The sequence below is a fragment of the Dermacentor silvarum genome, chromosome 5, assembly GCF_013339745.2.
Source record: "Dermacentor silvarum isolate Dsil-2018 chromosome 5, BIME_Dsil_1.4, whole genome shotgun sequence".
NCBI classification, from domain to species: Eukaryota; Metazoa; Arthropoda; class Arachnida; order Ixodida; family Ixodidae; genus Dermacentor; species Dermacentor silvarum.
The window spans coordinates 172,525,470-172,533,924 of record NC_051158.1 but is presented as its reverse complement, the minus strand read 5'-3'; the positions used below and the strand labels follow the sequence as shown (position 1 = coordinate 172,533,924).

At 42.7% G+C, this 8,455-nt stretch overlaps 1 long non-coding RNA gene across 1 annotated transcript; it reads left to right on the top strand.

The window, feature by feature from the left end:
- The first annotated feature begins 552 nt into the window (after positions 1-552).
- LOC125945286 (uncharacterized) lies at positions 553-8,149 on the top strand. The gene is made up of 3 exons (XR_007466782.1): positions 553-1,286; positions 2,254-3,591; positions 4,358-8,149. It is a non-coding gene; the product is annotated as an uncharacterized LOC125945286 (long non-coding RNA).
- Positions 8,150-8,455: the final 306 nt, after the last annotated feature.

The following is an 8,455-nucleotide window of genomic DNA, read 5'->3' as shown; positions in this document are numbered from 1 at the left end:
GCGCGTTTTAAATCATTACGCAACCAGTTTAATAGAGAAATAAAGTCTGCTAGGACTGCCTACTAAAACTTGTTTCATAGAATCCTTTCAAATGAACGCACACACACACACACACACACACACACACAAACACACACACACACACACACTGTTGTCGACGCCGTTGGCGTTTTGCCCGCGTTCGCACAAAATGCGTGCGGCGTTGGTGACTGTTGTCGGAGCCTCTGATATAAATAGGCACTTGGTGCCGCAGCTAAACGTCGCCTCCCTTCCCTCCCCCTCCCCCCCCCTCCCACGGCCTTTCGTGCGTCGGAAGAAGGCGCGTTTGCTCTACATATATGGTGATTGTAAAGGAGGAAAGAGACTCCTACTTCTGCAGCCCTTAAGGGAGCATGGCGCAGAACGCGCGTTTGTTCTCCGCCGTGGTACGGTGGCTAGAAGGGGGAGGTGAGAGCAACGGCGGCGGCGGAGTGTTGCAAGGACGGTGGAACATGGAGGAAGGAAAAAAACTAGGAGGGAGCGTCACGTGACAATCTTGAAGCCTAGTCATAAAAAATTTAGAGGAATGGGATGATGGGAAATAGGCCCTCACGTGATAGGCAAGCGGTAGATTTTACTCGGCTCGCTTCGGTGGCTTCGGTTTCGTCTGCTGCGGGGTTTCGGAATATGCGCACATACTCGGCGTGGCAAACGCGCGCCGAGGTTAGTGAAGGAATTCGAGTGTGTGAAGCAGTTGAGTCTCGCCGCTTAATTAGCAGACAGGCGCCAAGGCTGTTGCGAACGAAGGCGTCGGTTAACCGGCATTGCGCCGAACAACCCGGGAGGACCACCTCAAGGACGACTGGTTGCGTTTCGGTGTGGTTTCAGGGAAACGAGGGAACCTTTCGCCCTGCAAACGTGTGAAGGCAACCAAGCCGCCCTTCCGACGACGATTCGTTGCGTTTGACGACGTCTTCTGGGAAACAATGATGCTTTTCGCCCCCGCAAAATGTGCACGCGATTAAGCGAGCGTACAGGGTCCGAAGCGACTGTCCCTACGGGAAAAAAATGCGTCCCGTCTTGTGCCCAAGGATGGACTGGCGAGCCGGAGACTCCGAACATATTTAGGGCCGTGCCGGCCCGTAGCGCAGTCGACACTGTTGCTCGAGATCTGCTCAAAGTCTTCGGCCTCTTAGCAGACCGGCGAGAACTCCCGTCAGCAGTAGGCGCACCTGCGTGATGAAGTGCTGTGTGCCAGGATGCCCTAATCGAACAGAAAATCGGCGCGATGGCCTGTCCTTCCATAGGTAAGCACAATGAACGTTTCTTTTATTTATGAAAATGGAACTGCAATATTCGCGATCGTTAGTGACTACGTGCTCGTGTGAATTATAACTGACGAAATAGTGGTGCAATACTATTCAAGCCATTTTTTTCCAACTTTGTCATAATTCCCACTAAGTGTTAAACATTTATTTCTCTTTAAAGTACTTTTATCAGCTAGCGTACACTCCTAAAAAGGTACGATGTGAAACTATTTATTGTCGAAGAATTACATTTCCTGCTATAAAAATTATTATTGACTGAATTTTGTATGTATTTCTTGTGGCTGAAAACAATCAAAATTGCAATAAAACTAATTAATTGAAGAAACCATGAAAGATTAGTCTTCACATAACATACCAAGTTTTGCAATAGTCGCCAAGAACAATAATTTTGTAGAGAATATTCTGCTCGTAGTAACTCGGCTTGTGAGTGCAAAGTTCAAACATCATGTTGCAAAGTTCAATCACTCCCCATGTTGAGGCTAAATATCATTTTCTTTTTTTTTCAGATGATATGATGTTGGTTAACATATTTTAAACAACAGGTAAATGACGGTTGAGATGAAATAACAGTTTTACTTTCAATTACAGGAGTGAACATCATTTTCATTCATTTATTAGTAGTACCCTGAAGGCCTGGAGGCATTACAAAGGGGGCATTACATTACATTATGTATGTGTTGCAGCTATATCTTTGATATTTTTGTGTGAAACATGCACTGCAAAGTTACTACAGCTTCATTTCCCCCGAGATTCAATTAGCTGTATGTGTATTTTACAAGCACACTTAGATCAAAGATAGTTTTCTACACAAGGGGATGCGGTGTGTAGGGAAAGCATGCACAGATCATGCGAGGTCTTTTGCATGACTCTGCAAAGGTTGTGTAAATGCATTCCACAGCAAATGTTGGACCTTAAAAATATCTGGTGGGTTATTCTTTAACTGCAGACGCTTGCAAAGGACGATGCCACAGCAATGAGTCAACCTTAAAGTGAAGCAGCTACATCCACGGGAACATAACAGCATCAAGTTGAGCCAGTAAGTTGATGCACAGCTGTATGCAGCCATAATGCATGTTTCCAGTTTGATCATACCTTTTTCATGACTGTGGTAGATGTCCCCCACCATTCCTGAAGTGAAATATGCTTTTCTTATATTCAGGCAGGTCTCTCTCAAGCCACAATGGATATGGACATCTCTGAGGGCTTGTCTGATTGATGTGCTAGCAGAGGGTACTGCTACATCTGCTAGCGCGTCCTTGACTGATTCAGACATCGCTGATGAGCCTTCCGAAATCCAACATGTCCTGGCATGTTTGATTGTCGTAATGATCACAGAGCTTGCTTAAGACATTTTCTCACATGTGTGCCTTGGTTCATTCATGTTCTGATCTGCTTTGCAAAAATCTGGTGTTTCCCTGTAATATATATTTCGGATTTCACCTTTAAAGTAATTATTGTAGTTTCAAAAATGCATATGAGACTGTCATACAGCTTTTTGTAAGACGTTTTCGACAGAGTTAAAAGATCTATTAGTAATGCTCAGAATGAAGAGAAAGATAGAACTGTTCAACCTATCATCGGCTACATTACAGCCCTTTTTTGACACAGGTGACAAGCATACTGCGTTCAAATTTCATTGTTAACACTGGCAAAAGCAAGTGCTAATGAATGAAAGCCATATATGCTACATCATAACCTCATTTTAGTCAATCTAGGATAAGTACAAGATAAGGAAAATAAAACAAACTGCAGCAAAGCAGTGTTATGTAAGATGAAAAACCACTTTTTTTCAGTAAAGTTGGAATAAGGAAAACACACTCCTTCTCTGAATTATACTTCAGCCATGTCCTCTCATTACACACATAATTAACACCCTTGCTAGGCTCCAACATTTACAACAGTAATAAAATTTATAACATGCCAACTGTGCTGGTAAGCTTTATCAACATTTTTTGGGACAGTAGATAAAAAATACAGTATATAGCCACAGCCACTGATCTCCCTAACAATGTCCTGCTTGCTGGTCATTATTGTGCTTAAATTTTAAATGAAGCCAATGGTGTCGCTATTAGTCCCGGGTTTTAGCTTCAACTGTGCATCTGGTGTTTCGTTTGCACGGTCAGCAATTTCAAGTTATGTTGCAGTAAGCAGTCCCTCCTCATTGCACTTGGTGTATTTTGTCCAGTCTCCCAGTCCAAGGCCCTCCAGGACGCTCAAGGGTGAAGCTTCTGCAGCACTGCCTACACACAACCCAGCGACACCTCGAACAGCAAGGCATACTATGGTGAGGATAATACTCGACCACTACAATTTTTACATACTTGTTTCCTTAGGTAGCTGCAAGTGAAGTGGCATATATTTTCGTGGCAACTGTTTAATAGCTCAAGCATAATAAATGTCACTCAGTGAACTGCACTTGGACACTAACATTTATGATCATGGCAACCATCTAATTAAATACTGAAACATTCATATTCGTCCGCAGCGGTATGAGTTTCCTCAGGGTTTGCATTAAACACCAATTATCGGCCAATAATCCTTTTTCAATTTTTCTTTTCCATTCAAATGACACAATAACTAGAAGACCAACAGGTTTTTCACAATTTTCTATGCTCTTTATATGTTCGATCGGTCACAATGAGCCGTGATATATGAGCTCAGTATATTTTGCCCACTCAAACTAAAAGGCTTCTGTAAAACATCTCTCATTGAACTATGCTACATTGGCCTCTTCTGTGTTAGTTGTTTTGTACTTCTACCTTTCCTGCCTGGGCCCAGATGGGCCTGCAGTATTTAGCAAATAAATAAACAAACAAAATTAAGTGGCACTAGCAAGCTCGTGTGGATGGCAGTTTTATGCCCCCACAGTTTTTAAGTTCACAAAAGTGTAAACGGAAACCGTCGTGAGCAATGTAATGACCTAAAATTAAGCATTATATTCTTCATAGCTTGCACAAGAGTGTATGCCACAACAATTAATTTGTTCTGCGTACGTGCTTTGTGTCATGTTGGTCGCTCATGCACCTGTTACAGCGCGTGATATTTTGCAGCCACAGCCAGCAGAAGACGCACCTGAAAAGGCCTTTCTGAGGCATGAAGTATGGCGTTACACAATTACAAACTGCGACCAAGAAGAAGATGAAGACTCTACGGCAATCCCATCAACAGCTTTTTCAAAAGGTTGCTCATCTCGAAAATGTCATAGAAGATTTATCTGACAATCGCATTCTAGGAAATGAGGATGTCGCCATATTGCAGAGTCTTGGTGGGGCAAAAAAAGACTTGCTCATGCGTCAACTGCCACATAAGTCTGGTGCCAGCAATGTCACCCGCTTACTCGCCAGAGCTCAGGCCATTTGCACTGACTTTGCATTTTTATTCCCCTAGAGCATACAGATATGTACGAGCTGTTTTCAACACATGCCTCCCGCATCCAAAGACACTGTGTAAATGATATCAATCCATTGATAGGGCTGCTGACTTTTCAAAAGAGGCAATGACTGCATTGGCTATCAAGGTAAAGCACGGCTCTCCACATTATGCAATCTGGTTGTGGATGAGATGGCCATTCAAAGTAGTGTGGGATGGGAAAAGCTTCCATGGATATGTTGACATGGGCATTGATGTCAATGATGACAGCTTTCCAGTTGCCTAAGATGCATTTGTTTTAATGCTTGTTGCAATCAATGGCAGATGGAAGCTGCCGATTGGCTACTTTCTAGTGCATGGCCTTGGTGGTGAGCAGAGGCGCAATTTGGTGCTGCAAGCTGCTAGCTTCACTCACGAAAAAGGTGCACACATTGTGAGTTTGACCTGCGATGGCGCTGCAGCGAATTTGTCATTGCTGCACAGCCTTGGCTGCAAGATGGACCTGACTGAGCTGGATGCTTCTTTTCCACATCCAGTGACAAAAAAAGCTTTTCTTTGCCATGTTGGATCCCTGTCACATGTTGAAGCTACTGCGGCACACCCTGTTTGATAAAAAGGCTATTGTGATACGAACAAACAGTTCATATTGTTGAAACACATTGATGAGCTGCATGAAATCCAGTACACAGAGGGCCTACATTTGGCAAACAAACTTAGACAAGCACATATTACCTGGAAAAACCAGCCCATGAAAGTCTCATTGTTGGCTCAAACGTTTAGTCAATCGGTAGCAGATGCTCTTAGTGACTGCAGAGCTCAAAAAAATTCAAAATTTTCAAATTCCTTGCCAACAGAAGAGTTTATCAGACATGTCAACAACGCATTTGACATTTTAAATTCAAGACATCCAAGGCAAGAAGAATAGAAAGGACCGCTGTGTCCTGAAAATGTGGCTCCTGTCACTGCGTATGTCAAAGAACTTATGGCCTACTTTTGCTCGCTTAGGGAGTCTGCAGCTGGTAAACTAATGACAGGGACCAACCAAAAGACAGGCTTCATTCGCTTTGTGGTGTGCTTAGACAACCGTCTATACAACCACTTGGTTACAGAAAATGGCCTATTGGCATATCTTCCGACTTCCAAGCTCAGTCAGGACCACCTTGAGTTACTTTTTGCTGCAATAAAATCATTTGGGGGCTGCAATGACAACCCAACAGCAAAGCAGTTTGCAGCAGCATTGAAGCGTCTGATAGTTCGTAATGAGGTCAAGGACATTGATGGCGGAAATTGCTTTCTATTGGAACACATCGAAATTCTCTTTGTACGCTCCTCTGAAAAAACCATACTCCATCGATGTAATTAACCTCACTGCCCCTCAGAGAAGCCCTGCAGCCAGTGAACCACTCACAGAAGCAATTTTACAGGATCATGGTTACTCTGCTGACCCAGGCAGGGTGTCTGAGCTTGGGTGCCTGCGGCTCGCAGTACTGGAAGAATTGCTACACAAGTTTTCTCGTGGGTGAATTATGTTCATGATGGCCCACACAATTAATTCCTTTATCCATCAACTTCAGCTGTCCCACCAGGTTTTATGTTAAGGCATTTGTTTTTTGAGTGACTTTGTAAAGTGCATATATTGTTCAAGAGCGTTGTATGCAGATGTCAAACTTTTATAGAGGGAAAATGTGATACCTTATTGTAAATTCTGCAAGTACATGTTTGTTGTCTTGCTGAATGCTGTAGCTTGAATCACCTGCATGCAAATTATGCTTAAACAATTGTTCTGTTCAGCCCAAGCTAAACAGTGTGGACAATGACGGTAGGTTAGCTGGCCTACCTTTCACTAGAGCAAACTGTGTGATGACATGGACATGCTGTGAATGCTCTCAATGGATTATGTGTGAGCTAGGTATACGCTTGAGGATGACAATGTTTTTTTAATGTTTATCCTGTATGTCTTTTACCTGACCTTTGTGGAAATTTGCCACTGCCACCTGGAATACCGTTGGTGTTACTATTTTTTAAATAATTTAATGTGCTCACTCTGTTCACTTGCTTTACAATAGCCTTTTATGATGCCAGATTCACTGTAACCACAAACATTTGGTGTATACCACTCAATGAGTGTTTTAAATACCGTGAAATATTCATTCATTTGAGGTTCACAACGTAATAGAGCCGTCGCGTCCTAATTTTGCGGTGTGTTGGCTCAGCTTCGACGGTGCTAACTTTTTTGTAGGTATGTGATACAACATAAGCTTTGTTGTACATTTTACTTGCAGCAAAATGCATTGTATTTTAATGTTGACATACTTAGTTTGTGGGTCTGACCTCACATCAATTCTTTCAACTTTGACTTTGTGAACTACCACTCTTTTTTTAATTTCTGCATATGTATTGCTTACTTTTCTGACAAGCACAATCACCGAAGCCTTTCGATATTTGTGAGGACAGCGCAGATATAAATATTATACAATTATAGCCCTGTATTGAAGGCGTTGCATACAAGGCATTGTAAGCAAAACTGCAGCTACATTCAAGGACAGCTGATCCCATTGACCAGTTTTATTAAAGGTATCAATACTACGTGTGATATAGTTTACTTTGTATAACATTATTATACAAATGCCCTGTGGCATACAAGTATGCTAATACTGATACCGAAGAGCAGTGGCACAATAAGTTTTCCTACTTGCTGTTTATAATTTTCTTTTGTGTATTATCTTTGCAATGTACTTCATTTAAATTATAAATGTGGCTTCCTTCTGTATTTGTGTGAAATCTTCTGGCTTCTATAGGTGCAATAAACACTGAATAAAGAATGAAACAATTACTGTTGTCATAAAAATGTGCTTTCCATAGTACAAGTACACCAGCAACACAATGAATCCACAAGTGCAAATGAATGCTGCCATTTTTCCCTTGCCGCTATGTATTCAGTTTTCATGCCGTTTCACACTAGCAGAGGAAGAAGGGTCCCCCTGGCAGTGTTTGATTCTAGGACATAATTATGCTGTGGGGCTATACTCGCATTCGGAAACAGCTGAATAAACTCTAGATAATGCACAAATTCCGTCCATTTGCTTTATTATATAACGAAAATGGATCCCCGAGGCGCGTCTCAACAGCGTCGTCGCACCACACAATCTTGCAAAATAGTACACGTAAATCTGAATAAACGGCGATCACTTCGGCCTTTAGGATGCAGGCTAATGCTATTTATTTCTCTCAAAATGAAACATGCCCACCAGAGCCTTTTATTAAGCGAAAATGCGACAAAAAAGTGTCCTTCAAAACATCTCGTTTCTTCCTAGGTGCAAGACAGCGTGACAAAAATTATTTCTCTCAAAATAAAACACGCAGACCAGCCTTTTATTAAGCGAAAATGCGACAAAAAAAGTGTCCCTCAAAACATCTCGTTTCTTTCTAGGTGCAAGACAGCGGGACGAAAAATTAGCAAGATAATACGCACCACAGCTTAAGGTGCACAACGGCTGATTTGACGAAACTTGAGTACGTAGGAAAAATAGACCACACTCGGGCGTCTGGACGGGTTTCGAGCCGCGAGCGCTGGCAACTCCACTAACCGCGGTGGTAAGCGCAAGTGACGCCTTGAAAATTTTCTGTCTTCATGAGTCAGACGCCCCAGTCTTGCTCCACGTTTCAAGGCATCGCATTTGAAGCGAAGAACGACGCGCGCAGTAGCAGAAAACCACCACCCGCATACGGGCCTCCAAGCCTGTGACGGCAGGCGCCACTAAAAGTTACCACGTACCAAA